The sequence below is a fragment of the Zonotrichia albicollis genome, chromosome 9, assembly GCF_047830755.1.
Source record: "Zonotrichia albicollis isolate bZonAlb1 chromosome 9, bZonAlb1.hap1, whole genome shotgun sequence".
NCBI lineage: Eukaryota > Metazoa > Chordata > Aves > Passeriformes > Passerellidae > Zonotrichia > Zonotrichia albicollis.
Genome location: NC_133827.1, coordinates 32,179,683 through 32,203,992, shown reverse-complemented (window position 1 = coordinate 32,203,992; position 24,310 = coordinate 32,179,683). Strand labels below are relative to the sequence as shown.

The window sequence follows — 24,310 nt, the reverse complement described above, 5'->3', positions numbered from 1 at the left end:
AGACAAGGTCCTCCACAGCCAGTCTTTCACCCCAGCAGCTTCCTCATCTCCCTTTGCTCTCACTCTTGTATCAGCGTAGTTCTGTGGAAAGCTAGGGAGATTACTGCAATTGCAGCCAGAGCAGAGGAGGAACGAGCAAAGGAGATGGAAACCATAAATTATGAAAGGATGTGGGTTATCTGATGCACAGATTCACAAGGAACAATGCCTTTAAAGAGTGTGGGTTTTACATAGGAAAATATTTGAAATAACTTTACAAACAAGGGTTCCAGAGGAGGGATTGGAGGGAAGGTCTTGTGTTTGGTGTCCGTGTGTGTATTGGAGGAGAGAATCAGTAAAGTTTGAAGAACTTAGTGTTTTCCTCTTTCTGATTTAGGAAGCTCTTTGTTTTGCAAAATAGAAACAAACAGAGAAAAGAAAACAACAAATCAAACCGAAAACCACAGACCAGAAAAAAACCCCACAAAACATTAAAGCTTTTGAGAGCTTATGCCTGCCTAAGAAGCAGAGTTTAACAGGGTTGCTTCTTTTCATTCATCCTGCTCCTGGGCATGGCAGGCCATGTGGGGCTGGCAGTGTTTTCCAGTCCAAACATGAAAACAACTAAAACCCGTTACCCACACTTAATCATTGCAATTAAGGTTATCGGCAGAGACGACTCAGTGGAGATTCTGTTTTGATCTCCAAGAGCTGGTTTCGATCAGGTTCTGAGCAACTGCAAGAGCTGGCATGAAAATGATCTTTTTTTAAGTCACTGTCAGCAAGTCTCTGTCATTTTAGACTGTCAGTATCTGTTGTTGGGATCTGTGGGTGACAGTGACACACACGTGTGAGTCAGAAGAACTCCCAAACTATCACAATATGCTCAGGGAAGGAAAACAAACATCGGTGGAGTTGTGGGCTGCTGATAACCTTTTCTTAGACAATGTTATAAGCTTTGGAGTGTTGCAGGCTGTTAGGATATTTTCTGTTGCCCTTGATGGCATAAGGGAACCTTGGAGTACTGTGATTCCTCAGCAAACCCATAAACACTTAGGTTGGATTTGGGGCAGAGAGGGATGCATGAGGGTCTCTGGCTTATGCCAGTTTTGTTGCTGGGTCCATCAGCCCTCTTTGGGGTTTGCAGATCTGGCTGGGAGGGATCCTGTCTTGTGCCTTAGAGAGTTTATGCACATGAGCACCCTCTAAGTAGGTGCCATTCAGCTCCCGGCTGCCTTCCTCCCCTTGCTCCTGCTGCTCAGTGATGTTTCAAAGCAGGAAAACTTCCGCCAAATCTTGGATGATTGTGCTGCCAGTGGAATAGTTAGTTGAGATTTAATATGGCCATTATCTTTAGGTAATAAAGTATCAGCTAACTTGCCATAACTATCTTGTTTAATGTCTATTAAAAGCCCCACATACTTCACTCACTGGGTGAAATTTAATAGAAGTTCATCTAAGCATTTACTGCTTATTTAATTTAAAAATAAGTTGATGTCCATGACTGGAGTAACAGGCACTAAGGATTTAATTAACATTTAGTAAACTGCCCTGTTAGCTCTGAATTGCGCAGTCAGGTCTTGTTTATGCATAAATTCGTAACTACCCTCTCCTTTTTTTATTTTCATTTTTTTTTTTTTGCCATTTGATCTCATTGCGGGGAGCTGGAGTCATCTTCTATTCTCCCTCTGCTCCTGATCTCTTCTCACATGGAGAGGCTGTGTCAGGGCTGTGGGCTGGAATACTGCCGAGGAGCTGGGACCCAGCTGCTCAGTTGTGAGACCAGCCCAGACAGCTGGGCAAGGGCAGGTGGGATGGAGGAGACTGAATTGGCAGGTTGTCCCACAGGCCTTGAAAAGGGATCTGTGGAGCCCCATGGGCTGGGTAGGATTGCACTGTGTGGTGGGTTAGAAATGGTCCACCTTCAAACCTTCCCTTAAACTGGGCTCTGTTATGTTTAAATATTTCCTGTAGAGCTTTTTCAGTGGTGTGGCTGCTGCATGGAATTCAGTGGAGGGATAGAATGTAAGAAAATAGTGGAGAGGGTAATCTCACATCTGAGGAGTTGCAGCTGTTCTAATCACCAAAGATTAGGAACAGGCCTGCCCTTAACAGGCCACAGCTGTGTCCAATAAGATGAGTGCCACAAAAGAGTGGGTTAGCTGGGTGAAGAGGGGAGCTGGAGTTTGTTGGTTGTGCTGTGAAGAAGTCAGTGCTGCAAGGAGCTGCCCATAAGAAATCAACAAGAAGGTATGGAACTTTTGCAATTAGATAGCAAGAAGTGAGGTTTGCTTTTTGGACAGAGAATGTTGGGGTGTTGTTACAGGTGACTTGTGGTTTGTCCTGCTGCAGAGGCTGTGGTGGTTGTAGCCCAGCTGGGGTGGTTTCTGTGTCAGTAACGTGCATGAGCATTTTCAACGTGCTGTGTGCACGTACCCTAAGGAGATCTCTGTTTCAGCAGTTTATTACCTCACCTTAACAGATTTGAATTACTCCACTTAGTGAGGCATGAATGAAAGCAAGGAGTCTCCCAGACAGTGCAGGCAGCAGCGGCTGGGCTGGGAGAGTGATTGAATTAGCAGCTGATAAGTGGTTGTAGCTCCAGCTGCTGCATCATCATTGCCTCACTAGCCTGGGTGTCAGTGCAGTTCCTGTTCAAGCTCTTTGCTGAGGGACATCAGCTGGCTTGGATTTGACACGCCTTGTTGTTTGAGATAGGGACTTGATTTGCTTATCGTGGGTTTGGGCAAACCTTGAGAGATACTTCAAGGTATTAGTGTGGGCAAGACAAACCTATAATCTGGATAGCCCCAGAAAAAAATGGGTAGTGATTGTGGCAGCCACGTGGGAAACCTGTAGTTGTTAAAAGAACGGTGTTAAAGTTGCAAAGTCCGAGTGCTCCAAAGCTATGAAATGCCAGAATGAAGGTCGTTGAAACCTTAATTTCAGCCTCCCCTGCAATCGGATTTTATGATATACCACTTAATTGCCAGAGCACCTACTCTTTGTGCACGGAGTGGAAGGTGATACTTAATGAGCATCTATTCAGTTGCTTTTCTCTTTGTGCAGTGTGTGGCCCCAAGCCTTGTTTACCATGTACTGTTCAAATTTGAGACAGAATGCAGAGTTATTAATTTTCTTTTGTGCTTTTCTGGAGCACTCTTTGCTCTTTCATTGGAGCACTTTGGAAGTTGGAGAAACTATTTTTGTAGTGCCTTCCCAATGTGAAGGAAAATTATTCTTGCCATTTTACTGGTGGGACACTGAGGCTTGAAGAGGCATGTAACTAGCTGTCTCACATCACCCTTGACTCTGAAATCTTGGAGTAAAAAGGAGTTGGACCAGGGTTGTTCTCTTAAGTGTGCAGTCATAACTGATAATAACGCAAAGGAATGATTGGGAAGACTTGTTTGTAATTACAGACTGAAGTTAACATCTTTTCTGCTCAACTCTGGAGATTACTCTGAACTGTTCCTTGCGCTTATGCTTATCTTCTCCTATATTTCCTGCTGTACCTGCCTCTTATGCATGATCATCATTATCTTTGAGTGGGGGCAAAACCTGTACTTACCTTACTAATAATGAGTATTAAAATACCTAGCTTAGTGTGGAAGCTGTTCTTTGCCTCTGGTATTTGGAGGCTAGAGCAGCTTAATGCTGTTGGAACTGAAATGTGGTGGTGAGGAGGTCCAGAAATGAGCCACAGAAGTGGTTAAGGTCCAGGGGGTATATATGTATAAAAACATCTTTCAAGGAGTAGAAGTAATGAGGACTTCACATCATCTGCTCGATGCTTCCTCAGTGACTTGTTTTACCATGTAAAGTGTGACTGACATTTGTCAGGGTTGGAGCTTCTTTTAAAGCTTCAGTTAAAGCTTCTTTTAAAGCTTATTTATCACTTCTGATCCTGCAGGCTATTTTTTTGGAGAACGAGAATTATGCCTTCCTTAGCACAGTTTAACTTTGGTGCTTTTTCAGAGATTCCATTTCTTTTTCAAGTTCCTTGGGATGCAGAGCTGAGCTTGGAAAACACGACATTGCATCTTTGCCATTTAAGGAGGTCTTGGTGAACCTTCTGCATAGTAAGTTTGAAATTCAAGTGTATGAGTAATCCAGCTGAACTCTGCAGTTACTTGTGTGCCTGAAGATAAGCAAGTGTTTTATCACTGTCCTGTACCCAAATCCTAACCTGTTCCCAAGGCAGATGGATGGGGAACAACAAAGTGTAGTAGAGTTAAAGTTACTGGGGAGATGTCAGGCTTCTCTCCTACTGTAGCATGCAGAGTGACCAGAGCCTCACTGCAGTGAAGAGTCAGCCTTATACAGAGCAGGAGATCCTACTGTTAGTGGTGCAGACATCTGCAGACTTTTAGCAGTGGCATTAAATGAAGGACTGTGGGGCAGAAGCATATTTTGGAAATTAGGAATGATGCCTTGGACCACTGCATTGCTGCAGGAATGAGCGCAGGGTTCTTGGCTTGCAGGTCCTCTTTGAGTGTCTCCCTCTGCATCTGAGGTTTGGGAATGTGGCCAGAGCAGCAGGTGGACTTAAAACAATATAAATGAGCATGTCTTTCTAAAGCACGGCACCCACCCAGGTCCTTGAAGTGTCTGGGTGAAAGGATGGCAGCTCACAGAGTGCCTGTGTGTCTCCTTCCGTGGCTTGGCACGGCATGTTTTGCTCTGTTGTGTGGGAGAACTGTGAACTTGGGGTGTGTGGAGGCTGGGGAAGTCAGTTGAGAAATTTTTAAGGACTACATCGTACGTAGCCTGAGAGAAGGAGCTGTAAGAGCAGAGCTCGTTGCCTTACTACGCACGAGGATCCCTGCAGGGTGTGTTCATTTATAAGTCATTCTGGATGGAGTTAGTTACTCCATGCCCTCATTGCACACACAGCCTACAGGCAGTGTGTTGTGGGCACTGTTCCTACAGCTGGGTATCAGATTTCTCTGAGGATGCAGGGCAGGTGGCTTGATATCACCTCACCTTTGCACTGCGGGGTGTATTGCTGTTCTGTGCTGTGCCCTGGGGTAGGACAGAGGGGGTTGCTCCAGTGTGTTGCAGTGATCCCCTGTGCTGCTTGTCCCCGCCCTGTCTGGGATCAGGCCACTCTCTGGGCTCTCGTACTGAGATCCACGTCACCCTGCTTCCCTGGATGCCGTGGCCTCAGCCTCCAATCTGCTTTCATTTGCACACCTGAGGTGGTGTGTCAGGTCTTGGGTTATGCCATGAAGTACCAGAAGTCCAAGTGAAAGTGATCTGCTCCAGCTTTGTTGGCTTCAGGACTCCATGTGTTGGTGTTCCCTGTCCCTTGAAGTGCAGTGAGGCACAAGCAACCTGATGGGTTTTTGCAAGAACTCTTGATAAATTTCTCATGTCTCAGGTGATCTGATTCATGCCTGATTAAGGGTGTGCCCACTTTCATGGGTGGAGCTGGATGTGCAAAGTAACTGTGTTATCAGAAAGTCACTGGCTCATCTCATTTAGTTTCAACTCCCTTGGCAGAGGTACCTGCTAAAGTGGGAATATATTTTGTGTGTTTTAGTTGTGTAAATTCTACCTGATGTAGAATGAAAGTGATTCCAGGTGCTTTTGACCTCCAGAAGGACAAGACCTATCCATCTTAGAAAGACATGAGTAATTCTGGGTATGGTACTGCTATACTCCTGGGTTCCTTTTGTCCTTTGTTTTTTGTTTCCATATCCCATAGCCAAGATTTTCTTGTGTTGTCCATATCTCCAAATTTGACCAGTAGCATCTTGGGCTGGGCCTGGCACTTGTTTTGCTACCTGGAGGAGAGTTGTGAGTCTGGCAAACAGTGTGCATCAGATTCCTGTGAAGGCAAGCACAGAGCACAAGCTGCACCCATGAGTGATGTCTGGGTCTGAGGAGGTCCTGCCCTGGGAGATGAAGAATGCTGAGAGAAGACCAGAATGATTGACTTGTGAACATAGTGACTGATTATGAGCAAAGATCAAAAAGATGTAAAAAGTGCTTGTTAGCAGATTGTGACTAAGATAAAGACCTGGTAAGTATTGAAATGTGTGGAGGAAAGGGAAGCAGTAGCTTCTGACAGAGAGCAGAGCTGTATATGTGGGATTTGCAACTTGGTGCAAAGCAATTCTGGGTCATGGGAATCTATGGCTGCTGTGGCTCTGCCACTGATGTCCCTATAACAAATGTGCACAGTTCAATCTGAACCCACCTGGGCTCTTGCTGTCCTTCCTGGGGAGTTCATCTCCCCCATGGCTGTTTATTGCTGCAGTTTCTGAGCTGTGCATACTCGCTGTCTCATTCCTCAGCCCTTACTCACAGGAGGCCGCTGTGTGAGGGAGGGACACCCAAGAGAAACATGAAACTTGTAAAGTCCCTTGCCACGAGGAATTTGGGTGGCTGATCAGCTGCAGCTGGGTGTTGGGGAGCCTGCTGGAGGTCTGTGGGCTGAGGGTGTGATCTGCAGCACTCCAGAGCGTGGGATGAGCTTGGGGGAAAGTGGTTTTCCCCTACAAAGGGCAACCCCCCTCTGGGAGCTCCTGGTAGAGCTGTGCTGGCCCAGCCTGTTAGCAAAAGTCAGTTGTGCATTTGGATGGGGTAAAGTGGAGGAGGGGAGCAGTATGACTCACTGAAGTTACCAGCGACCAGAAGTAGGCTGTAAGCTATAGGGGACACCTCGTGCCTCCATGCTAAAGCAGTGAAATGTGTCAGGGGAGATGCAGCCCTATGTGCAAATACAGTGCGTGGGTTTGGGTTTTGGTCCAGCATTCCCAGCCATAAATAGGCCAGCCCCTTCCTTACACTAGCGTTTGTGTGTGCTTCTCAAACATGAACCAGCTAATCCCAACAGATGTTTGGCAGCCTCCAGAGCCCATAAGGAAGTTAAATATCATTGCACTTTGCTAGAGAGATGCCCAGGATTCCAGTAACACCTGCTAGAGGATCCCATTGGAGCTGAGTGTGTTGGTGGCTGTGTGGGCTCAGCTCAGCAGGGCACCTGCTGCTGTTGCCTCAGGCTGCTCTGCCACTGTGTGAGGGCTGCCTGGGCTTCCACTGACATCAAAGACACAGCTTCCTTTGGATGGTGAGGGAGAATGGGATTTAGCAATGTGTTTATACACTCCCACTTTATTACAGTCTAGTTGAAAGGACAGAGCTGTGGGTTTTGTTTGCTGCCTGCCTTTGTCCATGTGTTGACGTGTCCACCTCCTTAGGGGTTGTGTGTAAAGTCCTGGTTGGACTGTATCCTTTGCTTGAGTTCCTCTCTTTCCCCAACTGTCAACATTTAGTTGCAAGCTTTAACACCTCTGAGAATAATAAAGTGGTGATTTATTCTGGAGTTGTCTCTGGACTCTCCAGTTTGTGATTCAAGAAGTCTTCAAGAAGTACTGAGGATCATACTCATTTCTGCTGGCCTCTATTTCTGCTCTGGCTGGGTGGCTGTCCTGATTTTTAGACAGTGTTGTAATTGTAAAGCTCTAAGTGAAGTGCTTGGAACAGCAGTGGGATAGTTGAGGATTACTAATGGATCAAGCACTTTCCTTAGGTGTTTCCTCAGTCAGTTCTTCATCAGTCTCCATGAAATATAAATGATAGCACTGAATACCTGCATGTAGTTAAAACTTCCTGGAGTCTCCTCCGGGCACAGACCTCACCAGATTTTGCCATTCAGCACCTCAAGGACAAGTCTTGGGTGTCTTCTGTGATGACAGGGGCTGTGGGCTGCTTGTCCTGTCTGTCCTTGCTCTGAACCTGCTGCAGTCCCTTCACTGCACCAAGTGTGTGTGTCTGACTCCAGCCTGTGCTGCCAGTGGCTGCTGCCCAGCCATTTTCTCTGCATTAGTTTAATTGAGTGAGGAGCTTGCAGGAGCAGCTATTCATTCCCCTGGTAACTGTGCTTGACAATCAGGAGTTATTTTGGGGGTGAAGGACTGGTACAGATTTGTTTACCTTGGTTGGGGATCCATAACCCCTAATAGTTTCTTGCTCATAGGAGCCAAGTGGACTTGGTTTGCTGCTAATTAAAAGCCAAAAGGGTATGTAGTCTTTTCCAAAATAATTACCATCTTTGGTGAACAGAGCAAAACTATGCTGACTTCCTATTTGTGTCCAAACCCCTTGCTTGTGTGCGTGTTACTTTGCACTGGCCCTGATGCATGGGAGGGCCCCGTCAGGGCCAGCAGCTCCATCCTGGTGCACAGGGAATTTGTGCTTGAATCCTTTGTCTGCTGTTGGACCAAAGGGTAACTATAGAAGAAGCACAGGGTTGTTAAAAATGTTATGAAGTTAATAATTGCATTTGGGATCGAGGATGTGTTTTCTTGGTCGGAAGCCATTAAAGGCAATAGAAGTGAATGTGTGTACCCTGTGTGCCAGAGCGTGTTTTTATCTTGGCTTTTGAGGGCTAAAAACCAACAAGAAGGAAAAAAAAGGTTTTGAATGTGTGTGTGTGCTGACTACCAGGAACCTCAGTTCTTAGATAGTTTAGTTTCTACCAGTAATTGGTTTCAGCTATACATCAGCTTTGATTCATGAGTCGAAGTGGGCCTGCTGTTGCAGTGGAAGATGCCTCCTTTCCTTTCTGTTTGCCCAGTCTCTGCTTCTGTCAAGTTTTTGCCTTGGCAGGACTGTACCTGCAGCAGGAAGGGGTCAGAGGGTCTTCTGCTTTTTCAGCTGGTTCTGTGTCCATGCAAGTGTTTGTGCTCTTTCTGTGCAAATTGGAGGGTTGTCTGATGGCACTGCTGGGTTGAGGACTGAAAGATGTCCAGTCCAAAGTGGCTGGGCTCCCTGGAAGCAGGCCTTGAGCTCTGCAACTGCTCTTTGCTCTGTGTGAGAAAAGCAGAAGCAAGTCTCCAGCCTTCTGTTTATCCTGACCATTACCTCATGGTGGGGTTTGTGCCTCTGAGCTCCAGCTGGGGTGGGAGGAATGGCTGTCCGGGCAGCAGTCAGTGCTGAAAATCCATCCTCTCAAAGGAATGGTGCCAGGGTGGGCCAGAATGTCTCAGGACTAGGTTCAGAGGCTGGGACAGGATCAGCTCCATTCATAATGCTCTGGAAATGGATGTGTTTGACCTGCTGTAGAGGCTGGCGATGGCAGCTGTGCCCGCTCCTCTGCAATGCCCGTTTGCTTTTGCACCCTGGGTACAAAAGTGAGTTGTGTTCACTTTGCACAGGGAGCATTCCCAAAATTGCTGTGCTCTGCTGTGGCATGTGCAGGGAGCAGCAAAGGGGCTGTTATTTTCTTAATCTGCCTGTTTGATGAGGCAGTATCTGGCTGTGCCCTTAGCAACGGGTTTTTTAATGCAGATCAAGTCTCCTGTTTTAATTGACTAAGAAAAAAGAACTTGAAGAGGGTATGAACCCATGACCTTGAGATAAATAGTTTCTTATTGAGTTCCTGAGCCCCTAAGCCGCCCCCTCTTGTGAGAGTAGCATGGTTTAATCAAAGGTCATAGGCTTTGTTGCCTCTGAACGCCTCAGAAAAAGAGAGTGACATGAGAGAGTCCTGGTCCTCTGTGACTGCAGTCATTTTTGGCCTGTCAAGTTCCTTTTGAGCTTGCTGTGCTTGTCCTCTGTTCCTGGGTGATGGCTCTCTTGACCTTCTATGGTCTCTGTGAATGCTGATAAAGACCTGGTGGTCAGGTCAGCTGTGTTTCTGGGGGTTGGAACTATATATATGGTGGCTATGGGCAAATGGCTTTTGCAAGGCTGCTGTGAGCTGCTGTGTGCAACATGCAGATTCACAGCCCTGATAGGACATGGCCTTTGCTTGCCAGCTCTTCCCACACTGCTCCCACGCGTGTCTCCTGTTTCTAGGCTGAAGGCCAAGCGTGGTATCTCACACACTGCTGTGTGGTCAGTCTTGGCATGTGCTGACTTGTGCTTGGCCGTTGATGCCTAAGATGTTGCAGCTGATCACAAAGGTCCCCCCTCATTTTATTCTGTGTTTCCTTCTTGGGTGGTGACCATATGTCTGTACCTCTTGTGAGAGGAGCAGTATTAGTCTGTCTTTCTGTCTCCTCCTCTGCCTTCTGTTTTCCCAACTGCAGTCACTAATGCTCCTTGAGTCTGGCTGATGGCTATCATGGAGCTGGTCTTGCTTGCACATTGGATGCTGATTTCCTTTATTCTCTGCCAATTCTGCTTTTGAAAGTACAGTCTGGCAAGTCCTGGAGAGATCTTTGCCTCCAAAAGATTCCGCGGTTCCCTTCTGTTTTTCCCCATCACCGAGTAAAAAATAAAAACACTTGGCTTGGTAACAAATACTGGCTTCAAATGCTGGCGACAAAATTCCTGCTGACAAGCTTAGTATGGTGGGGTAGGAGTAGGTGAAGACAGGTGTGATGGTTGTGTTATGCTGTGAGGTGCTCCTGTGAATCACACAGCGAGACAGAAGGAGGTTGAAGAGCCCTTTGCTGGTCTCGAGAGGTTTGTACCTTCGGTGTGATGTTGCGATCACGCGCTGTAGCGAATGTTTTGAGTGAGTAGATCTGAACTCTTCTGGAATACAGCACCCAGGTGTAGCAGGTTGGAGGATATCACATGGAAAACTCTTGGAAGAACAGAGAAAATTAGTAGCCAAGAAAACTTTGTGCTGAGAAGCCATCAGGTACATGGGACGAAGTGTGATCTCTCCCTGCGAGCACCAGTGAGTTCCAGTAGGGCTGCTGGGAGATGTGTAATTGCTAACTTTGTTACTTTGCAAACCATAAACTTCTTTCTTTTCACTGAGAAACAGGAATGCAGACAAAGGGAACCGAATCGTAGAGGTTCAGGGATGCAATTTTGTAGTAATTGTTGGTGCTCTAGGCAAATAATAAAGGAAATACAGTGAAAGTTCAGTGTGTTTACTTCTCCAGGTCAAGGTGCAATGCCATGGAAGGTCTCAATCCTTTTCATCATCTATTTTTAAGGAGAGTAAAGAAGTGACAATACTTGCCCTTACTGTGCTGAAAAGTTTTGTGATAAATCACAGTCTCCTTTTACACACAATTAATTAAGCCCCTTTGGTGGGAGAATATTCCACAGAATTGTCATGGAAGTCTGTGAGTGCTGGTTCTCTTGCACAAGGTGGTGAAGGGGTATCCAAGCTCCGCCACCTTCCCTTTTCTTGTGCCCAAGTCCCAGCTGGTAGGATGGGAACATGTATAGGGCTGGGTGCTTGACAGCCATGTGCTGTCCCCACTCTGGCACTTTTTGGGGGAGCAAGTCCTTTCCTGTCAGGCAGGGGAAGTGCATGGAGCTGTGTGTCATCCTGCAGGCAATTCACCAGCTCGCTGTGCTGGATAGATGGGTGTTGGGCAGCTGTGCTGTGGGACAGCAGAGCTGGGGTGTTGGGATTGCCTTTCCTTCCCCTTGCTGTGCTGCTGTGAGTGCAGGAGACCCTCTCATGCTCCTTTGTTCTGGTTATTAGTGTGAGGCTGGGGTTTGCACACCCCAGGGCTGGTGGTGGTGATGTTCAGATGTCCTTTGGGGAAGGAGAGGGGCAGCAGTTTTGTCTGCAGTGAAGGCCCAGGGCTCTGTGTGATGGTCACAGCAGGCTGTCACCCACAGCAAAGTAAAGGGCAGCGCCTTTGCCATTATCCCTCCCCTGGAGTGGAACTCTCTGGGAGCTGCCCAGTTTCTCCATCACATGGAGGAAAAGCAGAGCTTCAACTACTGCCCCTACTATTTGTTTCTTTTTTCATTCCTTTGGCATAAGGGCCAAATTCAGTCAGGAGTCTGGCTTCAAGCAGAAGTGAGGGCAATTTAGGAACTAAACCAGCCTTTTAATGTATCTTCTGCATGTCTCAGTCCCCATCTATGATGGAGGCACTCTCTTGTTCAGAAGGCAGATGCATACACAGACATCTCTGGACCTCGTGCTTTTCAGATGCAATAAGAGCAGGTATTACATCTTCTCAGAATTGCTCCAGAAGTTTTTATCTATATTTGGAATAAATGGGTCCTTTCTCAAAATTGAGCTTTCTGAGGGAAATGTCAGCTTGCAACTCATTTCTTGTAAAAAAAAAAAAAAAACTTGTTTTTTTTTCCTATTATCCTGTTTGTGATGGTAAAAATATTTGTTGAAAACAGAAATATTTTTATGAGGTGCAGTCAGTGGTGAGGCTGCTCCACATGCTGCTGGGTGGTTGCCACATGACCACGTTTACCTGGGCCTTTCTGCCCCATCCAAGCTTTTTCCTTTTTTTCTTGAAGGAATAAGCTTCTTTGGCCTCTCCCAGCAGCTCTTTGGAAAGGGGAGCAGCAACACTGAGAAAGTTTTGGTTTTTTGTAGTTTATTTTTAGTACATGCTCATCCTACCTGGAGGTATTTGTTTTAAGTCTGAGATGGGGGCCGGCCAGTCCTGGACTTAAATACTTCTGATATTAAGGTATGAAGGTGAAAAGAGATGGTTAGTGCTTGAAGGGGCAAACATTTCTTAACCAGAGGGATTTACTGATCCTGGTTGATTCTGCTTTTTTAAACATCTCTATGGATTATAATGTTTTCAAAAATACCAAGTCTGACCACGTGGGCACAGGAGTGTGGAATCCAGTTGTCTGCCAGCTATTTGTTACTATTTTCAAATGATCTGGCAAAAAATGTAAGCCTTGAACAGGAAGACTGTCTGGTCATAAAGGCTCCAAGTTTTAAAAGTTTCTTTTACAAATGGCTTGAAGGACCACGATAAGAGAGCCTGCCATGCTGCCAAGGGTTTCATTGTGGTGGCAGCATGGCAGGCCTTTTTCTCTGCCTTCAGATTTTAGCCATTTAAAACCAAAATGGTTAAGGGAACATTAAGCTTTACTATAAAACATTACAATAAACCCCTTAGACTGGGCACAGCAAACATGTGCCACCTCTACGCTAGGGGATTTCAGCTTAAAAGCAGGCTGCAGAGACCCTGGGCTGGGCTCCTGCCTTGGGGCACAGCCCTGCTCTGCTCCCTGTGCTCCTGAGCACTCTGTATGTTTTTCTTGACCAAGCACCTTAAACACAAGAGGTGTATTAGGGCACTGTTCTACTGGAGCTGCCTGAGGAGGATGGCCATTCCTTGGGGAGTGAGAGAATGGCATCTTTCATGTTTTGGGTTGAGAAAAGTTATCTGTTGTTTGAAACCCAGGCTCTGTGGTACTCTGATACTGCATGATCTATTGTCCTTCTTTGATCAAGAAGCTGGGGTGAGAGTGAGAAAGTGAAGTGCCCCCCTCTTGCTCAGGGTGTCTCTGATCAGGCTTAGTGAAATGCAGACAGCAAACAGTGAGGGGAAAAAATAAAAATGAAAATAAAACTCACTGAGGCTGTTTTGAAAATCTTCCAGTAAGCTGGGGGAGTGTGAGCAGTGTGAGGTCAGTAGTCTGTGCTTGAAAGTACAGGATCCAATCCTGGTGTTGGTTACAGACATGTAAATCACAGGCAGTGCTGCTGGCAGTGGCAGGAGCTGCTGAAAGGCTGCTCCAGCATGGGACCTGCAGGCTTTCTGGCACAGACACGCTGATTCCTCTCGTTCCTTAGCCACTCTCTTTTTCTAGCTGTCCTTGGGCATTTAAAATAACAGCAGTGCAGCATGGCTGGTCCTGCTTTTGGGTTGGTTCCTGGCCATTGTGGCCCAGTGGCTCCAGCTCAGGGTGGCTGCTGGGATGCCATAGGTAGAGGTGTATCACAGCTGTTTAGATCTGTTCTGCTCCAAATGATCTTTTCATTTCCTATAATACACCAATCTCTGGGGCCGCTGGATGCCATCCCTTCAGTGGAAGTTGGATCCCATCCCTTCTGTGCTGAAGTATTCTCTTTTCCCCCCGTTCTCCTAACTCATTTTCCCCCTCTTGTTTTAGTCACGTTTAATGAATGCCAGGACAAACCTGAAATCAAATGGGACTGCAAAGACGAAAATATATATCCTGGTCCCAACGCCTGCTGTGCACTGCTGGAGGACCTTGGGGCTCCCTTGGGGCAATGCTTTTAGCACCAGGCTCTGCACCCTGCAGCACACAGGGGCTTCCAGGGAGTTGGCTCCCTTATTGGGAGCTCATTGTCCCCACCCAAGCTGATGGTCTGTGCTGTGGTCGGGATCAGCTTTCCTCCAGGACGAGAGCTGGACCAGGCGCTCGGAAGTGATAAGCCCCATTACAGCTAATTTTGACACATGGGGTTATGGTGGGATTGGAAGCATCTCTGTGCTCAGTGCTATCTAGGAGGGGTGTGTGCTTCCTTGCAGACTGAAACCATTCACAGAGTCCCTGCTTTTCACCAGCACAGGATCTGACACCCCAAAAGGCAGCAGCCGGGCTGTTTGTGTTGGTGACTCCCTGAGCAGGTGCTGTGCTGGCAGCAGAGCAGGGGAAACACTTCCCCAGCTTTTGTTGTCTTGTGTGATCCTTTCATTAGATAACTTCAGCGGTGTACTGTTGAATCGAGCAGTTTAATTTTAATCCATGAAACCTGAGAAGCACAGATGCTAACACAGAAAGCTGTTAGGGCCAGATCCTGCACGTGTCACTGTCCCAGTGTAGAAAGATGGGTACCTGTCTGTGTATGGCTGTGTTCAGGTGTAAAGCTACCAATGCTTATAAGCTGAATTTTAAGTCAGAGCTGGACTCCAAATTGAGGTTTGTGTGAAAGGGGTCTGATTTTTCCAATGTGTGAGAATGTGGAGATCTCAGACAGCTCCCTCAGTGCTTGCAGTGGCCAGAGTGCCTGAGGGTCAGGGCTCTGGCAGTGGAGGAGATAACATGAGATTTCTGAGTTGGGGAACTTCGGCCAGCAAATAACACGTATATTGGCACAGAGTGGGAAAGACGTAAAAAGACATATGTCAGAGCAGGGCAGGCTTTTAAGTGGTTTTCATTTAAAGTGAAAAGGTCAGATTGAATGAAGTTGGCATCTGGGGAACTGTTCATGCACCTGCCAATCAAAGGGGGGGGACCCATGTCAGTTCGTGCTGATGGGTGACTGGCTGAGAGCTTGTCTGTGTTTAAAAATTGGTGACTGGAACAGTTAAAATGACAATTTTCCTTGTGGCTGTCAGGTTGAGCCATCTGCTTCTTGAAGGAATGGAACAAAGGATCCCAGCACGAGGCCGCTTTATCCCACTTCAACTGGTGTTTGCACCTGGGCTTCAACAAGTACAGCTATGCTGATATAAATATAATAATAGTAATAAATAGACTCTAAATATTGGTAACACTTTCAAGTGTAAAGGAGATTAAAAGTGAATGCAGCTTTTGAGTAGTCAGAAAAACAGATGCCATTCAAACCAAGCTGTTTTGGGAGAAGTGTAATTAGCTGAAGTCATTTTCACTGGTAGATTTTCATTTATAGGGACTGTGGTGTCTGGTTACTTCTATTTCTACGTGGCCACTATGGAGTTATGTTAGGGGTGCCTGTTTTTCTGAAAGTGCTGACTTCTGCTCTTTAAAACTTGGAATTATTGCAGAGGTTTTTCCACTGTCCATTCCTGAAAAATCTGAAAAATCTAAGAAAACTTAAGCAATAACACAGGACTGATTCTTAAATTCAGGCCTTGTAAACTACTGGTTTTAGATTTAAATCTGCAAACAGAAAAAGTTGCTTTCTGTACTTGTGTGTTAAGTTCATATTTATTTTTTTTCTTGAGAAACATTGATTCTTACTGTCAGTAATACAGCATCACTATTGTCAGCCAGTGAGTGAATGAACTTCTTCTCATAATTTTGTCTTTAATGGAGTAGTCTGATAGACTGGCTTGGGTGAGTATTGCTGTGGATGTGCTGCCAGGATAGAGTGCCTAATTTGCTGCTGGTTTCACAGCAAGTTTTCAGCTGGGTGCGTCAAGGAGGGTATGTGGTGTCCTGCTCACCTTGCTGCAGGAACCCAGTCACAGGTGACAGGGACAGCTGATGTGGGAAGCAAAGCCAGGGAGATGCAGTTCGACTGGCCAAATCCTATCACTGATCTTGTAAACGTTTTGTGAGTTAAACCTGGTGAGAGCCAATCCTGAACCAAGATTTTTTTAAACAAAGGTTGAGTTCCAAGAAGTGTTGTCTTACCTGGAGCTCCTGGAGGGGTTGTTGTGAGTTGAACTGAAATAGTGTTGGAATCAGAGGGGAGTGTTGTTGTCTCCTGCCTTTGCAGATAAGAGTGAAGGGCATTTTGCCAGGAGCCTGTGGGAAGCACCTAAATTGTAACTCTACATCATTTTAAAATGAAAAGTAAACATGCACAACCATAATATTTGCTTGTTCTTGTCTCCTCATTGATGGATGGAGAGAAATTGCTCTTTGGCTGAGTTCATCAGCAGTAAACCTCTGCAGTTACTCATCTTCATCCCTGCAGTGAGAGGGAGAGGCCATTGGAATTTCCGGTTGGTTTTCTCCTTATAACACCTTAGGGGAGCTCTGATGGTCCTGGGGACTTTCAAACCTGCTCATCCCTGTGGTGAATCAGGGCTGGGTGCCAGCACAGGGACTGTGGGACTGAGCTGGGCCAGAATGAAGCTCAGTGTGCTCTTGTGGTGTTGGCACAATGGACTTGTGCCCTCTGCTTGGGAGAGGCAAAAGCCCTGCCCCTCTCCTGAATGTTGTAGCCTCAGACATTGCATGGGGGACAAGGGGTGTTGGAAGGGCAGGAAGCCATCTCACTGTGTCACAGGGAGAAGGGGCTTGGACCATGAGCCACCAACACATTTTGCTCCTTGTGTGTTGCAGATTTGTGGGCTCACGTGCACCATCATGAACAGCACAGGTACAACCAACAAGTCTGAACTGAGTTTTTCCATAGTGACAGCAGCAAATAGCAGAAACTTTCTTTGCTGAGCTGCAATGACAAGCTTGTGCTTGTCATGGTTAGAGATAGGGCATTAGAGTGACTAGGATATGGCTGGGACGGGATGCTGGCCAGGGGCTGATGGCGACAGGAAAGAGTGCGTGCTTCAGATGCTGCTGGTCTCTGTGGGATGCACCCTGACATGTGTCCTGGCATGTCCTGTGCCACGTGGCCTGGTTGTCCCCTCTGCTCTATCTTCATCATCTGCAGAAGGGGAATGCACAACGTTGAGTAGGTTGTGCTCTCTCACCAAGAGAAGGTGGTGCCTGCTTCTCAGCTTCAGGAAAGGGCGAGATAGTCCCCACTGGGAATTGTACAGAGCTCCAGAGGGAAAAGGCTGTGCTGAGGGGGAGGGCTGCTGGTGTAGCTCTGCTCGCAGTAATGGTAACCCCATGAGCTTCAAAATGCCTTAAATGGCGCCTTCTAGCTCCCTCACTCTGCCCAAGGCCAGAGAAGAATGATGTGGTTCACCCTGTACTCTTATTTTATGCCTCATTTGGTATCTCTCTATCCCTTTCCCTTCTTAATGGCATTAAGAGCACTAAAGGAGCAGTGACTTGAGGAGGTGTGAGTTGTTGACCAGACTCTGGCAGCTGACATTTCTGGTCATTGCTGGTCACTGGCCCAGTTCAGGGTAGTGGGTCTTGCTTTTGGGGGTGCTGAAAGGAGTCCAGGAGTATGGACACTTCTTCTTGAGAAAGCTAGGAAAGAAAATGCTGTATTTCCCAGGAATTGTGTGGGTTAAACTGCTGGCTTTGGAGACAGGCTGTTGGGAAGCCCATCCAGTGTGCATTACTCAAGTCTCTCTCTTTTCAGGACTGGGAAAGAAACCCAAAGTCGTGAGTTTGGTGGAGTCCTGCGTGTTTCCAAACGCCCTGCTCTGAGTTCATCCCACCAGTAAGGCTGTGCAGCGTGAGGACTGGTATGTAAGCAAAATTCACAGGTACAGGGGACAAGAAGGCTTTTCTGACAATGGCACCTTGATCATGGCTCTCAAAGTTTGGAGGGAGAGTGGGATCACTGGAAAATACAAGACAAGCTGATGATTCCCTGGTGGTGCTTGCACCCAGAGGCTTTGGTGGGGAAGCGCTCAGCAGTGAGAGGCTGTGAATGTCCAGGAGTCATCCCAGGCTGTGGTGCTGAGGCTTTAGACACGCTCTGTGGAGAGATGTGTGGTGTCACAGCACGCACAGAAAGGCAACGTGGGGGTAATGACAAATGCACCCAGCAGAAATGCATACACACACAGACACAGGCTGTGCAAGTGTAGGCACATGGAAACAAAGATGGCAATGCATATATAGTATATACTATACAGTGGTATATGAGAGCTCGGGGGTGTATATACCAAATGTCTGTATATACTATATATGGTGATTAAAGAATGCATATGCATTCATGTTCTCTTTTTTTCTTTCTGTCTCTTCTGTCTTTCTGTGGAGCTGTTGCAAAACTACCAGATTCAACCTCCTGGGGAGCCTTTCTGGCCAAGGTTTTACAAGCCAGCACCTGCTTTGCCTGCCTGACTTCTTTCTATATTTATTCCTCTGCACCCGGTTTTTGCCGTTGCCTGTGGAACTGTCACAAACATTTGTGCTGGCTTTTGACTGCACAGGACTTCAGCTTGCAAGTCCTAAATCTGCCTTTGTGCATGGTAGGGGGGAGCAGGCATTCGTGTGCATGGTTGTGCATCTGTATGTCTGAGCATCCCTGGTCCTTGCTGTCTGCATTACATGGCCTGTGTCCCTGTGATTCTGCAGCAGTCCCTCTGTTCTCTGCCCCTTCAAGATGTTTTTATGAATCAAATATTCTCAGTCATCCTGCTTATGTAATTTGTAATCTTTCATTTAAATTAGCCACCCGTGACCCAGTGGCTGCTTTATAATGATCTGTACTGCTGTGCAGGAGGCTTAAGTCAGGTTTTATCCCCAGACCCCCAAGGTTTCACTTCCCAAGCTTACTCCTGTGGCAAGGACAAGGATTTGTGTTGCCATGTAGCAGGGAACTCCTGGTTAGGCTGTGGTTGGACATGGATGTGTCCATCCCTCTGCTTTCCCTCCTCTGTGTTGTTTGGGGTGGGAGGTGTTCTGAAGCAGAGTTGCTGAACACAAGTGCTTAGGTGCCTCTGTTTAAAGTGAGCACAGTAGCAAGAGAAGTGTAAAGCCATTTCAGCTGGGAAAAGGAGGGGAGATCCTAGTGCTGTCCTGGGGAAAGTCAAGCTGGGGGAGTAGCCATAGTGTGGGTCTCCCATCAGCAAGTGCAGCCTGAAGAGCCATGTGCTTGTTCCTGGTTTGATGGGTATAACTTGCACATACTGGAGAGCAGTGCTGGGCTGCCTGCCAGGAGCTGGGGAATGGCTTGGCCTCGTCTGCGCAGGTCCCTGTGCTCCCACCGGTTCTTAACAGCTCTCTTCACTGCTGAAATGGGAGTCCCTCTAAGGTCACAAAGAAGTGTTAGTCCCAGGTTTCAACCCCAGGAGCCATCAAACGTACCCTGCCCGATCCCTCTTCCAAGGCAGAGGCAGTGTGAGCAGCCCTCCTTCCCCTGGGTTTGGTGTCCCTGTCCCCACCATGTGTGCCACTGCAGCCTGCATTCCTCTCCCATTCCGTAAGCCCTCTGCCTCTCACGCTGACACAGCTAAATATTTCTCTGCTGGCAGGGCAAGCAAGGTGGTGGCATTTAACTCTTAGGGAGAACTTTGATCTGTTCAACTCTGGTGGGACACCAGAGCTGTAAGGGCTGGTGTGTGCCTGTGATGGGGTTTTTGCTCTTCCAGGTGTTCCCCATCCCTTTTCTGCTTCAAAACTTGAATCAGAGTTGGTAAAACCTGCACAAACCTGACGCTTTTAACATTGTTTTTGTGAGTATCCTCCTGTTTCTGACCATGGAGAAATCTCCAGGTGACCCTGCTGCTGGCTGGGGCACACAGCTCCTGTGGGAGGTTTAAGGGGGCTTTTGGAAAAATAATTCATCAGCTACCCATGCAGAGCCAGTCCTAGCCTGCAATGCACTGTGGTTGTCCTGGTGTACCACTTAGTGCCACTTGGACTGTTGACTCTTTAGAGCTGCCTTTATGACCACCAGTGTAATGAACGTGTGCTGGTGCTGCCTGGCAAGGTTGATTTTTTTGCAGTGGTAGTGATGGATCACTGAGTTAAATGTGGGTTTATTCTAAAAGGCAGAGAACTTTGTTACCTTTTAAAGCAACGGTTTAAATGTTTTCTGTCACCTGTGGGTGCTAAACTCTTGTTGCCATGGGCCCAGACCACTGCTCAGTTCCTGGAGGTAACTGCAGAGCCTCTGTCGCTGCAGGATTTCAGCTCCTCCCGAAGCCTGTGCCTCAGTACCAGTGAAAGCCAGATGTACTGTAATGTTGCTTTTTTACAGTTTGTTTTGGCCATACATGGGCAGAGTCAGCTCTGGAATTCCTTCCCTATAAATTCAATAGCATCTTGTGGGTGGTGCTGGGGAATCACTCTGGTCTGGTTGGCTTGCCTGGCCTCGGCAGCCTGTTTGCCTTGAAAATGTCCTGCTGTGCACATTCCTGAGAGGCTGCCTGCCCCAGGAGCTGTGGCTGCAGCTACCAGGGGGCTGCTGGCCCGTGCTGGCAGGCAGAGACAGCTCCTGCTGCCTGCAGGTCAGCCTTTGCTGCTGAGGACTGATGCTTGGGGCAGTGCTGGCATGGGGATGTTGCTCTGGTGTGCATGCAGGCTCTGCAGGAGTAGTTATGCCCTCTGAGAAAACTGCCTCTTAATCTTGGTTTGTGTGTGTGAGCATTGACACTCAAGTCCCTTTTCCAGGGGTGGGAAGGCTGAGTGTTCCCCAGTTCCCACCTGACATGGGATACAGAGCTGTGTGTCCCAGCAGGGATTGATGGGTGCTGCCATCCTGGGGCTCCTGGTACCTGCAGGGATCTTGTCTTGTCCTTCAGTTTGTGCCTTTCTGCAGTGCTATCTTTTGTTTTTATGGTTTTTTTTTTCCATAATGCAAGTTCAAATACATGCTCTTCATAAAGCACTAGCTTGATGAGCCAGCTCAGCGGAGATTTCCCTGTGCCAGGTGAGCAGCCAGTGTGGGATGTGGTGTGACTGATGGCTGGGCCTGCCTTTTCTGGGCCAAGCTGATGTTGTTATAACCACAGCCTGAATCTGCCTATTTGCCTTCAGAGAACACTAAAAAGTAGTTCTAGGAGGTTTTCTGTGGTGAGTTGAGGTGTGAAAGAGAGGTTTGGTGCAGGGGTTGAGCAGCAACAACTCCTGGGGTTGCTCCCATTGAATCTTCCTGTGCATCCCTGGGAGGGGACAGAGATGCAGTGTCACCCATCATGCCAGGAGCCTCTGAAGCACAGCTGAAGGTGATTATGTGTGGCCCCATGTCCAGGCTCTGTGTAGGTCAGCAAAGGCAATGTGCTCAGCTCATGCTTCAGAGGGGCAAGTCATCCCTGTGCCAAAGCCAGGGAGAGAAGGGTGATTTTTTTTTTTTGACATCCTTTGGAGTTTTGATCTCCATATTTGGAAATGTTTACCCATTGCTCTGATCTATTGCAAGGGAGGGGAGGTGACTCAGGGTCTGGTGGAAGCAGGATTTGAATTCCTGTAGTAAGGTTTTTTTTCATCCCCCCCTTTCTTGTTTTGGAAGCTTGTTGTGGTCAGTTTTCAGTTCTCTCTGGCTCCTGGACCTTGTTCCAAATTTGATGTGCTCGAGAGGGAAGCATGTTAGCAAAGGAACTTGCCTGAATGCTGGTAAGTGCATCACTGCTGTTATAGCAAGCAACTTGGGATTTTTTTTTGTTGTTTTGTTTAGTCAGATGTACTGCATCAAAGTGTGTGCATTGCTGGTGGAGGCAGGCATGTGGATCAACAGCAAGGGACCCAATGAAACCTTCTGTAGCAGGGAGAGTTGGCTTAGTGGATTGGTCTCAAAGGCGAAATGTTTCTTCAGGAATAGGTATAAAGATAATTTAAGCCAGCTCCCATTCAGTCATGCTTTTCCTTTTAGTTTCACTTGGTAGTGCAGCAAGGCAGCAGAGCACTGTGGAGTAAAGGAGGATATATTCATGTGGTCAGCAAGGAAAACGCAGCTTATGTATGATTTCTGTTTCTTAAGCAAGAGTGTGTGATAAAAGGCTGTATAATACATGGATATATTTCTCTCAATTGTTAATATTTAACTCTGTTCTCTTAGTTGAAGTTTAGCTACTGTAACTGGATAAACTTTGAGTGTCTGTTTTTTTCCTGTTGTTCTGTATTTCTCCTTAGTGTTAAGTTTTTAATCTGTCTGATATTGTACTATTGTAGCCGGCTGCTTATTTTTTTTTTCTTTTTTTCCCCCTCCCCCCCTCCTCCTGCTCTTTCCTTTCTATTTCCTGAAAGGAAGCTGCAGTTCATCCAGTCAGTCAGGGGTGTGGGGGGAACCTGGAAGATGCTCTGCTTCCTGTTTTATTCATGGCAGCTAAAACCATGCTGAGGAATCTGGAGCAGAGATCCACCATCCTGCATTCCTCTTGTCATTTGGAGCATGTAACATGTACAGAGTGCTTTTAACACTGCTCTGGGGGTCATGGAGCAGCCAGTCCTGTGCCTCAAATGGGAGGCACTGCATTTCATCCTTTTGCTTTGGAAGAGGCATTGGTGAAAACCCTTTTATAGTTCCCAGTGCTGGTTAGTAATCCTTGTATCTTCTCAGCTAACTGGCATGTTTAGGCTTCTTCAGACCTGGTGCTTCATACTCTCCCTCTTAAATTTAAGACCTTTGTTGGAAAGGTAAAGCTCTTGTCAATTTTAATTTGCTCTTTTAAATAGGGCTTTAATACCCTTGTTTTTTCCAGAGCTGTGGATTTGCAGCAAGTCCTTGAGGTACAAAGCAGTGTGGATTGTCTGGAACAGGGAAAGATAGTTAGTATGAGGATGTATGTGTGATAGGAAACACTCGGGCACAGAAAGTGATGAAGGACTGCTGGAGCCTTTTCTGTGGCTGAGACATGCTGGGGCTTTGTAGAGTTCAGCTGTATTTTAATCTTTGTTGTTTCAAAAGGCTGATTGGATTACTGCAGCTTTTGGGGTCAGGGCCTGGCTGGGCTGAGCTTGGTGCAAAGGGAAGAACTGCTGTCCTAAAGAGTGCCCAGCCTGCACAGGCAGGGAGGTGATGGCTCAGGAAACGGGGCCCTGGGGATGTGTATGGAGCTGTCACAGCACCTGAAGCCTTGGCCCAGGGACTCCCCCAGCAGACACTTATCCTCTGTCGTGCATGGTGGTGCCAAGCTGTGGGATTGTGGCGGTGGGACTGTGGTCTGTGTTGCTCCTTGCGTGCTGTGCTTTGCTCTGCTGTGCCCACGTGCCCCTGTGCGATGGCCGTGCTTCTGGAGGCACATCCAGGCTTCACCGGCTGCCTGTGGCTGAGCTTGGAGTTTTGGGAACAGCACGGTGGGACTGGAAATGATGCTCTTCTGTTCCCCTCGCAGTTTCTTCCCTTTCCTGCTCACCAGGACGTGCTGTTTGTTGGAAGACAAGGATTGACAGTGCCTGGGTGCCAGGCTAGTCTGGCACGTCTGGGAAATGTTCACGTGCTGATCCTTCTCTGTGCAACACCTCAGCCCTGCGAGGACGTGACTTGAGAGCTGGACAGACTGTGCAGGATGAGCTCCCCACGTGCTGCCTGTGCCCCCCTTTCCTGGAGGGTGCTGGCAGAGCTGGGGCAGCTCTGGAGGACAAGGCCATGCCCACAGCTGGGACTGCAGGCTGCCAGGGCTCTCCATCTGGTGTTTCTCCAGGACCCGAGCAGATTCAGTGACCACTGACGCTGTCCAGGATCCACAAAGGATTTTCTCCTGCTCCAGGAACAGAGCCATTAAGGGCTGACCTGTAAATTAATACAGCTGTCTAAAGATTTTTTTCCCCTCCTCTAGCCTGGCACCTAGTAAACACTCCAGCCTGAGAAGCCTTCCATGGCACTGGCCCTCAAGAGCGTTCAGAGAGCTCCACGCCTGCCTTTCTTAAGCTTCTCTCAATCTCTTTTAATGATGTGTTAAATGCAAAGGACTTGCTTTAGCTCCCTTGTAGGGAGGTTTGGGTTCACAGCCCATCCCTCATCCTGGCTGTTGCCCTGGTCAATCCAGAGCTGGCCCTGCATAGCTGGCAAAGGGGTTACACCAGGACTGTGATTGGAGTGCTCAGAGGGAGCTCAGCATCACTGAGGGCTGGGTGTGTGTGCCCATGGCAGGTAAGAAAGCTGCCCCAGATAGCATGGGACTGGCACATGGGGGCATGGAAGGGGTGAAGGTTACCAACCTCTGTCCATCTTATACTTTGTGTTTCTTTAAGCAGAGGTTTCAGATCCCTTAAGTACTAAATTGTGCATGAATGCTGAGGAAAGTGGTTGTTATTGTTGTGTGCAGGCACAGAAATTAGGGCACTGTGTAGCAGATTAGGGAAAAGTGCAAATCTCTGTATTTCATGTGATGGTTTGTGCTCAGCTCCTGCAGACAGGTGGGTGCTTTGTGGCCTCGGGCAGAGTGATGCTGTTAAACCCATCTCTCTTACTCTAATGAAGTCA

The 24,310-nt window shown here is 47.5% G+C and overlaps 1 protein-coding gene across 15 annotated transcripts in view; it reads left to right on the top strand.

Moving 5' to 3' along the window:
* Positions 1-24,310, top strand: part of LPP (LIM domain containing preferred translocation partner in lipoma) — a 332,629-nt gene that overhangs the window by 4,633 nt on the left and 303,686 nt on the right. For 7 of the 15 annotated variants that reach the window (XM_074547227.1, XM_074547233.1, XM_074547234.1 and 4 more), the window contains exon 2: positions 17,576-17,681. The gene's annotated coding sequence lies outside the window, so the exon portion shown is untranslated. Of the gene's footprint in view, positions 1-17,575; positions 17,682-18,201; positions 18,252-20,750; positions 20,819-21,397; positions 21,502-24,310 lie in introns of all 15 variants that reach the window. The other 8 variants (XM_074547223.1, XM_074547225.1, XM_074547228.1 and 5 more) reach the window with 3 other exon arrangements.